Below are 14,941 nucleotides of genomic sequence, written 5' to 3' on the forward strand. Positions count from 1 at the left end.
TTATCAATTTTATTGGTTTTTTCATAAAACCAACTCTTAATTTTATTTATTAGTTCAATAGTTTTTTTTTTTTTACTTTCTATATTATTAATTTCTCCTTTTAATTTTAGAATTTCAAGTTTAGTAAGTGATTGGGGATTTTTAATTTGGTCTTTTTCTGACTTTTTAAGTTTCAGGCCCAATTCATTGATCTTCTCTTTTTCTATTTTATTCAAGTAAACCTCTAAGGATATAAAATTTTCGCTTATTACTTCTTTGGCTGCATCCCATAAATTTTGATATGATGTCTCATCCTTGTCATTATCTTGAGTGAAATTATTAATTGTGTCTATAATTTGCTGTTTTACCCACTCATTCTTTAAGATGAGATTATTTAGTTTCCAATTACTTTTTGGTCTATTTACACCTAACTTTTTGTTGAATGTAGTTTTTATTGCATTGTGATCTGAAAAGAAAGCATTTACTATTTCTGCCTTCCTGCATTTAATTTTTGATGTCCTAATATATGGTCAATTTTTGTGTAGGTTCCATGAACTGCTGAGAAGAAAGTATACTCCTTTCTGTCACCATTCAGTTTTCTCCAGAGAGCTATCATACCTAATTGTTCTAATATTCTATTTACCTCTTTAATTTCTTTCTTATTTGTTTTTTGATTTGATTTATCTAAATCTGAGAGTGCAAGATTGAGATTTCCCACTATTATAGTTTTGCTGCCTATTTCTTCTTGCAACTCTCTTAACTTCTCTTTAAGGAAGTTAGATGCTATACCACTTGGTGCATATATGTTTAATACTGATATTACTTCATTGTCTATAGTACCCTTAAGCAAGATGTAGTTTCCTTCCTTATCTCTTTTAATTAGATCAATCTTTGCTTTTGCTTGGTCTGAGATAAGGATGGCTACTCCTGCCTTTTTGACTTCACCTGAATCATAATAGATTCTGCTTCAGCCTTTTACCTTTAGTCTGTATGTATCTCCCTGTTTTAAATGTGTTTCCTGTAAACAACAGATTGTCAGGTTCTGACTTTTGATCCAGTCTGCTATCTGCCTCCTCTTTATGGGAGAGTTCATCCCATTCACATTTATGGTTAAAATAACCAATTCTGTATTTCCTGCCATCCTAATATCCCCAGATTATATTTTTCTTTTAATTGCCCCCCTTCCCTTTTTCCCTAGTATTAAACTTATTGGTCCCACTAACGTCACGCAGCTCTTCCTCTTTAGTATTCCTCCCTCCTCCCTTTGAATCCTTTCCCCTTTCTTGTACCCTTCCCTCATTACTCTTTTTCCTTCTCCCTTTTCCTCTCCCACTTTTTAATGAAGTGAGAGAAGAATCTCTGTAAAACTAATATGTCAATTGTTTCCTCTGTGAGCCAACTCTGATGAGAGTAGGATTCACACAATGTTCCTCCCCCTCTCTAAGTTCCCTCATATATGATAGATTTCCTTTGCCTCATTGTTGCATGTAGTTTCCCTCTTTTTATCTCCCCTATTCCCTTTTTCTGACACTATCCCCTTTCTATTTCTACTTCCCTTTTTTATGTTATATTGGTAAAATCATATACATATAGTTTTTATGTATATCCACAACAGAAATGCAGTTCTCAAGAGTTCCTTTTACCTTTTTCTACTTCTCTTGATTCCTGTTGTTGGAGATCAATTTTTTTTGTTTAAGTCTGGTTTTTTTCCTTAGAAACAGATGGAATTCCTCTATTTCATTAAATGTCCATCTTCTTCCATTGAAAAAATACTCAGCTTAGCTGGGTAGTTTATTATTGGCTGCGTTACAAGCTCTTTTGCCTTTCAGAATATCTGATTCCAGGCCCTTCGATCCTTTCATGTTGAGGCAGCCAGATCTTCCATGACCCTTATTGTGGCATCTCGGTATTTGAACTGTTTTTTCCTGGCTGCTTGTAAGATTTTTTCTTTAGTCTGGAAATTCTGAAGTTTGGCCACAATATTCCTTGGAGTCTTTATTTTAGGGTCTTTTTCAGAAGGTGTTTGATGAATTCTTTCAACTCCTATTTTCCCTTCTGGTTCTATTACTTCTGGGCAGTTTTCTTTGATGATTTCCTGTAAAATAGTCTCTAGGCTCTTTTTTTCATCATAATTTTCTGGTAGTCCAAAAAAAAAATTTTTTTTTTCTGGTAGTCCGATGATCCTCAGGTTATCTCTCCTAGATCTATTTTCCAGCTCTGTTGTTTTTCCAAGTAAATATTTGACATTTTTTCCAGTCTTTCATTTTTTTGGTTTTGCTTGACTGATTCTTGATGTCTCAATGAATCAGTCATTTCTATTTGTTCAGTTCTGATTTTTAGTGAGTTATTTTCTCATTAGCTTTTTTTTTTTTTTTACTTCTTTTTGTATATGTACAATTGAGTTATTTTGCTCTATGGAATTTTTTTCCATTTCACTAATTTTTTTTTTTTAGTGAATTATTTTCTTTTTCCAATTCACAAATTCTGTTTCCCTGCACTTCTTGGGAGTTTTTTACCTTTTCCAATTCACATTTCAGGAAGTTGTTTTCTTTTTTCCATTTTATCAAATTTTTCTTTTAGTGAGTTATGTGCCTTTTCTGTACTCTCTTGCTTAGCTTCTCTTTCCTTTCCCCATTTCTCTTATAGCTCTCTTAAGATTTTTAATAGTCTCCTCTAGGAGAGCCTTTTGTATTGGAGACCAACAATGGTTTGGAAACTGTCTGCTATTAGTCTCTTCAGGGTTGAAAAGCTGTTCTCTTTTTATATAGAAACTATCAATTGTTCTTTTGATTTTTTTACTCATTTTGGTAGAGCCTGTAAGGTCTGCCTTCAAAGCCAGGAGGTTACCAGCTTCCTCTGCAGAGCAGTGAAAGGTATATGGATGGGTAGTTGTCCTGCCAACCGGCTACAAAAAGCAGCGAGGTACTGGAGTGCTCTGGGAAAGAGTTCCCCACCCAGGAGTAACTCAGGCCTGCAGGGCCGAGCTGGGAAAGTGCCCTGCAAAGAACCCCAGCTGTGTGAGATAATGACTGCCCTGGGGCTAGAGGCTGAGCATTGAGAGTTTCACTACCCCAAGCCAAAGCCTGCCCTGGGGCTGTGGGTATTAGCAGTTGAGCAGTGAATGGATTTGCAGGGACCAGAAGTGTCTGCTGGGGAAGTTCTATTGCCCCAGGCTGAGCCCCTCACTGTGCCAATTAGAGGCTGCCCCCCTGCTGTGCAGATTAGTAACTGCCCCCGCAAAAGCCCTGAACTGCAGGATGTGGCCGCAGGGCTGTGTTACAGTCTGACTGAGTCACTTCCGGGTTTGAGTGGTTACATCCAGATCTTGTTAGGTTCCGGCGTTTTTTAGAGAACCCTCTATTTTAGCCTTTAATTTCTCTCCCAGTTTACTGCTTTGTAGTCAAGGCAGAGCAGTTAGCATATAGCAGTCGTCTCTATAACTTCTCTAGCTACAGAGATCACCCCCGCCCCTGGTCTGCTCAGGAAGCTAGTCTCTAGCTGCCTGTGCTAGTCTGTTCCTGGCCCCTCAGGACAAACCTTTCCTGGCTATCTTCCAGATTGACTTCGGCTGGTAAATTGTAGTGCTTCTCATCTTCATGAATTTAAGCAGTGAAGAGCTTTTTTTTGAGACTGAATTAAATAGTTGGTTATAAGGGGAATGAGAGGAGCTTAGAGAATCATGTGTGCCTTCTCTGCCATCTTGGCTCCACCCCCGGAAGTCTGGAAAGAGATTTAAAGAGTCTTTGGGAAAGTGGTAAATTGAAGTCAGATTGCTTTGAGATTATGACAATTTTAAGACAAAACTATAAATACAACCAAATAGTGATGGATTATTTAAAAGAATTGAATTTTCTTTTCATGTGCTAGGCCTTTTAGCAATCTATTTATTGCAAGATTGTCTTATCAAGCTCACATGAAAGAATTTTTTTAAGATTAGAGCATGAAAATAACCCTTCTCCCTCTGAAACTGATGATTACATAGTAACCATAAGTGAATTGTAGTCTCACAGGATTGTGGTGAGAAAAATGCCTTCTAAAAATTGAGGTATTATTATGAATCTTCTAAAAGTATCCATTGTGAAGTTGCATAATTGGATACTAATTGTCTACTTCTACATGGTAATATTTTAATTACTAATTTTGGTGTATTCAAAAGCTTTCAGAACATGTGTACAAATTTAACACAATTCAAATACTGCGGATCCATCATTGATTTAAGCTGTAGAGCTCCAGGAGAGCTTAGAGACACAGTTCATTTTGATTTCTCCAGGTCTGACCTGGGCTGACATCCAGGTTCCCCAAGGCTAAAAAGAATTGAAAAATCTGCCAGCTGGTAAGGCAACAGCTGGGCCATTTTTAGTTTGGTGGAGTCAGGCCAAACCCATCAGTGGTGGACAAATCTGATGGCCAAAGTTCATTACCACTGGTGAAAAATCTAAACTGTATTCACAAAAACGAGGAAGGAGCCAAGAAGTCTCAGAATTTGTAGCGAGATGCTCAGGAGACAAATAGAGTTGAAGAAAGAAGGAAAAAGTGCTCAGGATAGAATATGGAGGACCACTGGGCTAAGAGGGTTGCATATGGTAATGCAGCAAAGAACTCCAAGAGGGGATAGTTAAACAAGAAGGAAGAGAACCAAGAGCACAATTCCATGTAAAATAACAGTCCTAAAGCTCATTAGCTGCTGCTCTCTTACTGGTGAAGATCCATGAGAAGTGGGACAGAGCTAGTGAAAGCCAAAGACAAGATAGCTTAAAATCTTTTCAGTTTCTGCAGTTGCTTCGGGCACTTCTGGCTTCCAACTTTGAGAGACCAGATGGATAATGTCAACTGTATTTCAGATTATCACTTGACTTTCATTCTTGAAAAGGACCATCACAGGGAGGTGGGATGCCATGACATACAAGTGATTTGGATTTAAGGAAGGGAGGGCTGGACAATTATCTGCCTCCTTTTCCCCTCCAGAGCCATTTGGGTCCAGTGGCCAGATATAGATCAGGATGACTAGAGATGGCCCTAGATGCTGTGGGAGACCTCAGCCTTTTTAAGCTAAGGTCTTTAACAGGTCTCAGTTTGACTGAGACCTCACCCATTGAATGATTCAGGTTAACTAATAATTTGAGGCAGAGAATCTCTTCTTTCACCTAGTGGGAAAAAAATCTAAATAAATACATAAATATATGGGAGAAGAAGACCTCAGGGTTTCTGGCCAAAGCAGAAATGATTGATATTTATATTCAATCTAAGTCCTTCAGGACCCAAACAATGACCAAATGGGGCTTGGCTTAGGACCTAAAACTCTGAGGGAAAGTCAATTTTAGAGAAGTTAGCAGTTTCCATCATCTTCCTATCCTTAGATTGCTATATTAGAGGCTTTAGGGAATGTCCTGAGATCTAGGACACACACTCTTTCCTTCTCTCTCTCTCTCTCTCTCTCTCTCTCTCTCTCTCTCTCTCCTTCCCTTCCTCCTCCTTTCTCTTTTTCCTTCCACCCCCCCTTTCATAGCTCTTCTTCTCTCCCTCCATCTGTCTGCCTGACTGATTGTTTCCCTCTCTCCCTCTATCCTTCTTTTGCTATTACTTCACTCTCAGTTGGAAAGCATCTTCACCATATATTGTCCAGAACATATTCTCTCATCATTTCTCTGATTTATCTTTTTCTGTTGATTTGGTTAAATGAATTAATTTGCTATTGACTATAATTCATTATAGAACTGGTATATGGTAAAAAGGAAATCAACTTTGGATATATAACAGATCCTCTTTTCCTCATTAATAGTTATCAGAAATATAGTTTGAATTTGAAAACAATATATATATATATATATATATATATATATATATATATATATATAGTGTGTGTGTGTGTCTGTGTCTGTGTACACACACACACACACACACACACACACACACTACTAATAATATGGAAAGGGAAAAAACAGATGTAACAGATGTAATTCTAGTTTAGCTGTTCCCTTTTTTGAGGAAAGTAGAATCATCAGACTTTGTCATCCAGCAGTTACTTTCCTTCCAGTCAAGAATAAAAGTCTCCTTTAGATAAGCGTGGGGAGAGAAAAAATTAGACATATCAATTCTTCCTCCTTTTAAGTCTCCCATTTACCTGTACAGGACAGCTTCTCTACACATGAAACACAAAAGAAAGGAATATCTATTAGGATAATCATAAATAGCTGCAAAGAAATCAAGGTGGACAGATGAGGAGGAGTTAGGAAAATAGGTTGTTAGATTCTGCTGTTGAAATCATGTTTGAGATTGAGAAAACTATTTTCAATAATGTTTAGATTAGATGCTAGATTGAAAAGTGAGTGTAGGATGAAAGAAAGTAAAATTATAGATGACTAGAAATTGTCAATGAAAAAGAAAGGAAAAGGCAAAAAGGAATAAATATTTATATATAATATAAATAGAATAAATATTTATATAAAATTACTATATAGGAACTATGCAAAGCACTTTACAAATATTGGCTCATTTGAATATAATATAATGTATATTATAATGGAATAGAAATATGGAATATAAAAAAGGAATATACATTTATACAGAATTACTATAGTTATGCTCTGTGCAAACCACAGAATTATTTGATCCTCACAACAATACTGCAAAAGAGATACTATTATTATATCCACTTTACATTTAATTAGATTGAGGTACAAATTAAGTGATTTGTCCAACGTCACAGAAATCTTCCTGATTCCAGATCCAGAGAGTCCAATCATTATAATGACCACTCTATTTCCTCAGGAGAGATATGGTAAGATATTTTGAGAGGATAGAAAATCCAATTTTTTTTTTTTTTTTTTTTTTGTGAGGATGATCTGGTCATGTCCCTAGACAAGGGGGAAGGACACTATATACAGTGACTGATGATGAAAGAGGTTGCTTGAAGTAAACATCTCCTAGAGAAAATAACAAAAGTTAAGATCTAAGGCATACATTTTTGAATTTATCTAGGTAAAAGGGAGGATCACTTTTTTTTTTCTAGAAACTGGATCAAAGAAAGAAAGGGTCGACGATAATGGGAAATGGTTTTGAAGCATGTAAAAGGCACTGTAACTGAGCTCATGGTAGAAAAACTCCATTTTCTCATTACAATAGTTGAACTTCTCTGCTGAGAGAAAGCAGAAAAATAGAATGGAAAAAGTAGTTTGAGAAGAGAAAAAGGTTTGGAATATCCAGTCTCTGTGGGTACTTCGATAAAAATCTAATTGGGGAATAATAAAATGTGAGCTGTGCAACAGTGAGAACACAGCTGAGATCAGATAACACAAATCTGTGGTAGATTAAATTGGATTGGTGAAGTTATTTCTTCCAAAAAGTATTTGATAGCATGAGAATTGAAGAATAATAAGCAAATAATGGGAATGAACCAAATTTGAGCACTGGCTGTTTATAGATGATAGTAGAAGAGGATCTAAGAGTCTAAGTGATAAAGGACTGCAGACAGTTGAACTGGCAACTGTAGTGTCAAAATTATATACAGAGTGGAAAATGAATCCAAAGTTTGGGATATGGACTGAGACAAAATGAGGATACTGGAGGTCACAGTAAGAATAATAGATAAATTTAGGGTGAGTGAGTTAGAGAGAGATATAAAATGATAAGAAATTGTAAACATTGAGAACAAATTTCAGAATTCAGGATCATGCAGGTGACACAGTTATTATGAGTTTTGGTGAGACCTGTAAATGATTTTCATTAGATTGTTTCTCAGAATTCAATACATATAAACAACAAGGCAAAACCTTTAAAGAGAAAGTAAAGCAAATCAATTTTATTGAGAACTACTTAAGATAGGGTACCCCTTCCAAAACCATTATCTATGCCTTGGCTTATGTTACACTCTTCCCCAATCCATTCCTGCAATTCCATTATCCATCAATTCCTACCTAACTTTCAGAGTCCAACTCAATTCACTCAGCTCCCACCATGAAGCCCTCTCATATTACTTCATTTCTATATTCATAGAAATCCTGTTACATTTATTGTCATATGCCAAGGATCCTGATAAATTACAGATACAAGTGCTTACAGATAAAGAACCACATTTACAATCCATGAAATAGAAGTAATTTTTGCACATTTAAATAAAACAAAAATTTATTTTAAAAACTAAAAAAAAAATACAGTTAGTTTGAGAGCAAAAAAAAATAAGGCATGATGAAGTTTGGCCCAAGGCAATGGTTTAATAGCCCCTTTTGTAACACAATTATATAGATTAAATTAAGTGATATATTCTAAAAGTGTTACAAAATTTGCAGAACTACAAAATGTTAACTGTTATTATTATCATTATTTATCATCATAGTTGAACGTTAAATGGTTTGATGTGTTAGTGTTCAATTTTAATGGAGAATAGATGCTATTTTACATTTCTTCTGTATCTCCAACAGTATGTAGACCAGTGAAAATATCACTTACATGTATTTATATATTACATATATTGTATATATATATTACATATATTATAATTACATATAATTGTGTATATATATATATATATATATATATATATATAATATATGTGTGGTGTGTTTTCAAAGATTGTAAATTTTTTGAAGGCAAGAAATATTTCATTTTTTAAAACTCCTAGCACAATGGCTGCTATAGAGTAGTCAACTAACAAATAATTACTGATAGCTTTAGTCATTAAGGAGAAGCAGTTGAGGACAGAATGAGAAATGGAATAGGAAAGGGAAAGACCAGATAGAAAATTAGAGGATGAAAAAAATAAAATAGTTTTGGAAATTATTACTATGTTGTTTAATCATCTATCATAATGGGCTTCAAATTAGTGGCAAAATTCAATAAGATATTCTTTTCACTTATTTATTTGCTTATCTATCTATTCATTTATTTATTTATAATATGTATATCATAAAAATAGGCTAAGAAGTATCATCAATGGTGAATATCTGTTTATAATCACTATTATAAAAGTAAGATAACTGCATGTTGTGAAATGTGGCATAAAACAAATCACAATTTATATTTAACCAAAGTTACTACAAGCAAATAGAATCAGGCTGCTTGTTACATACTTTGGTACATTGGTAAACTAATCAGCAGAAGAGTCTGTTGCTTACTTTGTAAACAGAATCATATTTATATATAACACAAATTAGTACATTAACACCCCCAAACAATTCTGCAAACAAAAGAAAGGGATTAACTGACTGAATTAATCTGCTAAATGGCTTTTAAAAAGAAAGACAAATATTACTTTTAATTTCATCCATAAAAAATCATGATCATGATACTGTATGTGTATATAAACTAGAGATGATTTCTAAATTGACATTAACTTAAAGGATCATATGGATTATAAAAGATTATGCTGTCATTGTGATACACTATAATTATCAACTCTCATTAATGATACCTTCAGTTTGTTCAAATATCTTTCTTTGGTAATTATCTATAATTGAGATAACATTCTAATGGGATAAATGGAGTTTAGATATTTGTGGGGGTTTCTCCTTTTAATTTCACACAGTTCCCAAACAAGCAGATTTTAAAATTTATCGAACCAGCTCATCAGATGGTTTATGTGCGAAGTGCAACGGGAACAGATTTCTCATTAAGCTTCACTCACAATCTTCTAGGCCATGTAAGCCTACAGAATCTCTGTGGATCCCAGCATCCTGGGAGGCCCATCTGTTCATCTGAAGGGATGGTGGTGCCAGTGACTATTAAGGAAAAGACATGTGGATGCACTCAAAAGTGACTCACTTGTCTAAGGGGTGGACTCATTGAAAATTGCCTTTCCTTGTATATCATAATTATACAAGAAGATTCTTCACTTCCAGATTCAATTCATCATTGCCTCAGTTCTACAATTTCTGTGGCTGTGGCTGTGGTAGTTCACTGTCATTAAACTTTTTGTCTTTTTATTGGAAAAACCTACCTGAACATCATTTTCAAGGCTCATTGCAGATAAGTATTGAGTTGAATGTGGAAAGAGTTAATATTCCAATGGCCAAAACAATTAAATCATGCAATTTCCCTAAAAATTACAAAGAAAATCAAATAGGTTAATAACAACAGACTTACCTGCCAATTTAAAGAACCAATGTTGAGTGCTGGCCTATTTTTAGAAGATTTCGATTCAATTCAGCTGAACAGAGAACAATCCCTGTATTTTGAGGTGGATAATGAATTCTTCCAGCTTTTAAAGTGTTTTAACATATTTAATTCATTTAAACATCCATCTTTTCATACGAAAAATAAAATAGCAATGCCTGAATAAGTTATGTCAAAGGGTTGTTATGAAAAAAATATTTTTGTAAATTGAAAGCCATTACATAAATCTTAATTGTTATTTCAGTAACATTACTTGGGAGAAGGGAAGTGGACTTGGAAACTTAGAGAAAGATTTTGGAGAGAATATTTATAATTTTTGTAGGAGTCTGAGAGGTATCCTATGGCTTAAAGGTGAATTGTTACTTTTTTATTTTTACTGTCTCTCTTTTTAAGTTTCATTTTTAACTTATAGCACAAAACTAGTATTTCAGTATCACAGTATAATGAAAAGATGATTGTATGTGAAACTGTAAATCTATTATGCATAACTTACTATTCTTTTAAAATACACAGAAAAATTAGTGTGTTTGCATTGTATGGTATTTGGGTATAACTCCAAATTTCTCTCCAGAATGGTTGGATGATTTCACAAGTTCACCAACAATGTATTAGTGTCCCAGTTTGCCCATGTTTCGCTTGAACATTTATCATTATCTTTTCTTGTCACCTTAGCCAATCTAAGAGATGTGAAGTGGTACTTCAGAATTGTCTCAATTTGAATTTCTCTAATCAACTGATTCAAAGTATTTTTATATGACTAGAAATGGCTTTAATTTCTTCATTTGAAAATTGTCAGTTCATATCCTTTGACCACTTATCAATTGGAGAAGGGCAAAATCATTCCTAAAATAATATTGCTGTTACTATTTGTAGTGTTTTCTTGGTTCTGCTTATTTTACTCTTCACAATTTCATGCAAACTTTTCCTGATTGTCCTTTAAGCTGGTCCAAAGTACCTATGCTCTGGAAAATAAAATATGCTAGGCAATCCTGGGCATCTCTGATCCTGACTTATTCAGATGGAATAGAATTCTCTTGGTGGCATATGATCCCCTTCTAATTATGATCAATGTCTTTAGAGACTAAGGATCTTTCCAATCAAATAGAATAGAAATCATATAGTAAGGTATCCTCTGTTCTAGATAAGAGTTCCTTATGACTAATATCTCCAAAACTGTGTTTGTTTACCTAAATGAATATCCATATGCTTTATTTGACCATGAATTTGATGATCTTTTAACTATGTAAACCTTTGCTATCTGACAGATCTTACCTATTTAGATGGACTTCTGGATCTGCCTTTTCTTGATATTTCTGTCACATTTGACTAGAACCTATGTTTTAGTGTGACAGAATCTCCTATAAGTATAAAAAACATAATCCTTCTTAAGTTTGATCTTTCCTATTTGTTGTTACTTTCCTCCATCTATATAGTCTAATCCAGTGATGATGATGTCCTTCTTATCATTTCTCAAATCCAATACACTATTTTTTGATTCTGGGCTTTTTCAGTAGCTATCCTCTATATCTGCAATATTCTTCTTCCTCATCTCTATCTCCTGGATTCCCTGAGTTTCTTCAAATCCCAGTCAAACTATTATTTTTTAATAAGAAACATTTCCCAATCCCTTGCAATCTTAGTGACTTTCTTCTGTTGATTATATCTAATTTCTTGGATGTTTGGTTTTACATAGTTATTTGCATGTTATTTTCCTTATTATACTATATATAATTATATAATATATATTAAAATATATACAATATAATATATAATCCTTGAGAAGTAGAACTTTTTTTTTTTGCCTTTCTTTGTATTTCTGACATTTAGCATAGTCTGGAAAAAAGTAGCTATTAATAAATTCTTGTTAACTTGATTTGAATAAATGCAAATTTTTACAAAAACATTATGGTAGTCTGTGTCCTTCAAAATAAATGAAAGTCATAAAACTGTACTCTGAAGACTGTCATCATGTGAAGACAATACTAAGCTCTTGTTATGCTAATAAAAAGCAAATTATTTGGGGTTCATAGAGTAAAACAGGTTTTAAATACAGGCACAGTGATAGATTGTCTTTCATAAGATGATGAAAATAAACTTTCCAGGTTGTGGAAAAGCCCTAGTCACTGTGCCCTCATTATCATTTTGAGGGTGCATATGCTCATATCAATGAGATCATAGATCAACTGAAATGCTAGAATCTAGATTCTTCTTAACTTTATCATATATACTCGAATTTAGTTAGCAAAACATGTACACATTGATTTTTCATCAGCTTCAAGGAAAAAGTGATTTATCTTTCCTTGAATTTCCACAAGGCAAAAATTGGTAACTTTTCATTAAATGCCCTTTCCTGGTCCTTCCTACAGTTTAAAGGTGAACATGAAGCAAGATAACATGAGTTAGCATAAAGTTTAGGAAACAGAGTGCTAAAGTATCTTATTTTCTTTTGATTCCATGATACTTGTACTAACAGTGTCTTGGGGAAATATTTCAGTGGTCTGTGAAAAGGGAACTTGAAATGTTTTCTTTTGGTTGATTATTTCTAAATTTTGTTTACATTTAAACTTCTCGATTTCTGTGTGAAATGCTTGTTCTACTGCATTAACAGCCAGTAGAAACACTTCTTTCATACAATAAGCCAATTGGCCAATAACAGCCTTATGCATATTTAGCTAATTTTTTTTTGCAGGGTGTCAGTATTCTTAGGAGTTACTTATTTATTAATAAAGAGTTTCTACATGCTATCAATTCAGAGCCATTTCAGCAGATAAAGTATCCTTAAAGCCTATTCTTCAAATAAGTGAGAAAATACCTTTCAAGGGAAAAACCAGACCGAGATTTAAGTTTTGAAAGAATATCATTGTCTATTATCAGGCAATTGAAAATGTTTTCAATTTGAAACTCCTCCAAGGAAAAAAGTGAAATTAATCATTGTGACATAATTGGCTAAACAATCTTAATTCAATAAGAATTAACTAGAAAGAAATCAAAGCATTTTTAATTCCCAAAGGAATTATCCTTGGAAAGTAAGAAGTGGACTGCAGAATGAACAGTGTTTAAAATGATGCATAAGAAACACCGTAATTTCCATAAGGAAAATAGTCTACAACATTTAAACTCTTGCCTACTGTAGTACAGAAAAGAAAGCCCTATTTTTGGCTAATTGGATGTGACTGTCAGCCAATTGTGAGCTTTAAATATAAGTAGTTATTTAGTGTAACAACATACTTCAGGGCACAAGCTCATTTTTATGTATGAGGAACTACATGCATAAATCTCTTATCACCAAGAAAAGAATTACCACCTACATCTTTCCATGAGTTTCAAACTCAGATTACTAGTGAATCTAGCTGTGATCTTTATTCCTTTTCTTTCATTTTGATTCAGCTCAACTACAGTGCTCTAAATCTCATTTTATAGAAGCTGCTGCTTTTGCAAATGTAATTACTAAGAAAATACTTCAATATCTTAGCAAAGTGATTAACCAATAAAAGTTTCTACCATTCATCCTATCAAACTCCTGTGTCGGAAATCCATCTTTTAAATAAGGAAATGGCTATTGAAAATAAGAAGTAAACTTTAAAAGCCAGTTTCTTGAAGTGAATCTGTGGATTAGAATATTGATGGACAATGCCTACAGAGCAACAAATGTAAAAGGTTCTATATTAATTCACTTATGGAATTCCAAACAGACTATTGAATTAAGGATTGGGAAGTTAAGCTTTAGTCCGGATGCTGCCAGTAACTACTTTTATAATCTTGGCCAAGTTATTTAATTTTTGAGTATTTTGCTTTATGCTTAGGTAAGATTGAGATAATAACTACCCCTATCCACTTCAAGAATCAGAAAAAAGGACACCAAGTAGATTTAGTCTTCTAGGAAATCATTTTTATTTCAATAAGATTTCACTTATTGTTTGAATCACTCCAATAACAAGTGTCTTGAGACCTAATTAACTTGTATTAAAATCAACCAATTGATAACCATGTATCAAGCATATTATAAACAAGGTATGAAGTTAATGGATGAAGATACAAAGTAAAGCAAAAGCAAAAGAAGAAACAAAAACAGAAAACACAGTTCCTCTTTTAGAAGAGAATAATACTAATGGGGGAGACATGTTATAAAAAAGAAAGAAAGAAAGAAAAATAGGTAATTAGTGAGAGGTAAAAAATAGAGGGTAACTTTAGAGATAGAGTATTAGGTAACTGAGTGACCAGGAAGGATTTTTCAGAAAATAACATTTTAATGAAACTTGGAAAGAAGGTAGTTCTTTCATGTTAAAAGGCAGAGATAAGGAAAGAGAACATTCAAGACAAGGGGAAAAACTAGTGCAAAGATATTGAGATGAGGGGTGGATTGGGCAAGTCTAAGATTGAGGTTAGTAAGTAAAGGGACAGCCTATACCTACATATACTTACACACAATACGTGCATGAATATATTCACATACATACAATATACATATATGTATATTGCATATACATTATATGCTTATAAATGTGTCTATGTATATGTATGTTTATATATTCTATATTACAAATAATTATATTTATTATATACAATAGAGTCTAGCAACACTGCTCTACTTCTTGTTGTATAGAAAAGGTTGGGACTGCCTATCTTACAAAAGGATAGCATAGAACAAAGTCAAGGTCAAAGTCAAATGAGAGTTATTGTAGTATGTTAAGACCCTGGAAGTTCTTTACTAAACAAATATTTATTAGGTTGGTGACCTTTTTCTCTCACTTAGATGCAATTCACCTGGATGGCATGGCATCATTTACCTGATGTCATGGAACCTTTTGAGAATAAAGGATGTACAACAAGAATAACAATTTATTTAGTTTTTACA

Source organism: Antechinus flavipes, chromosome 3 (genome assembly GCF_016432865.1).
Source record: "Antechinus flavipes isolate AdamAnt ecotype Samford, QLD, Australia chromosome 3, AdamAnt_v2, whole genome shotgun sequence".
Lineage (NCBI taxonomy): Eukaryota > Metazoa > Chordata > Mammalia > Dasyuromorphia > Dasyuridae > Antechinus > Antechinus flavipes.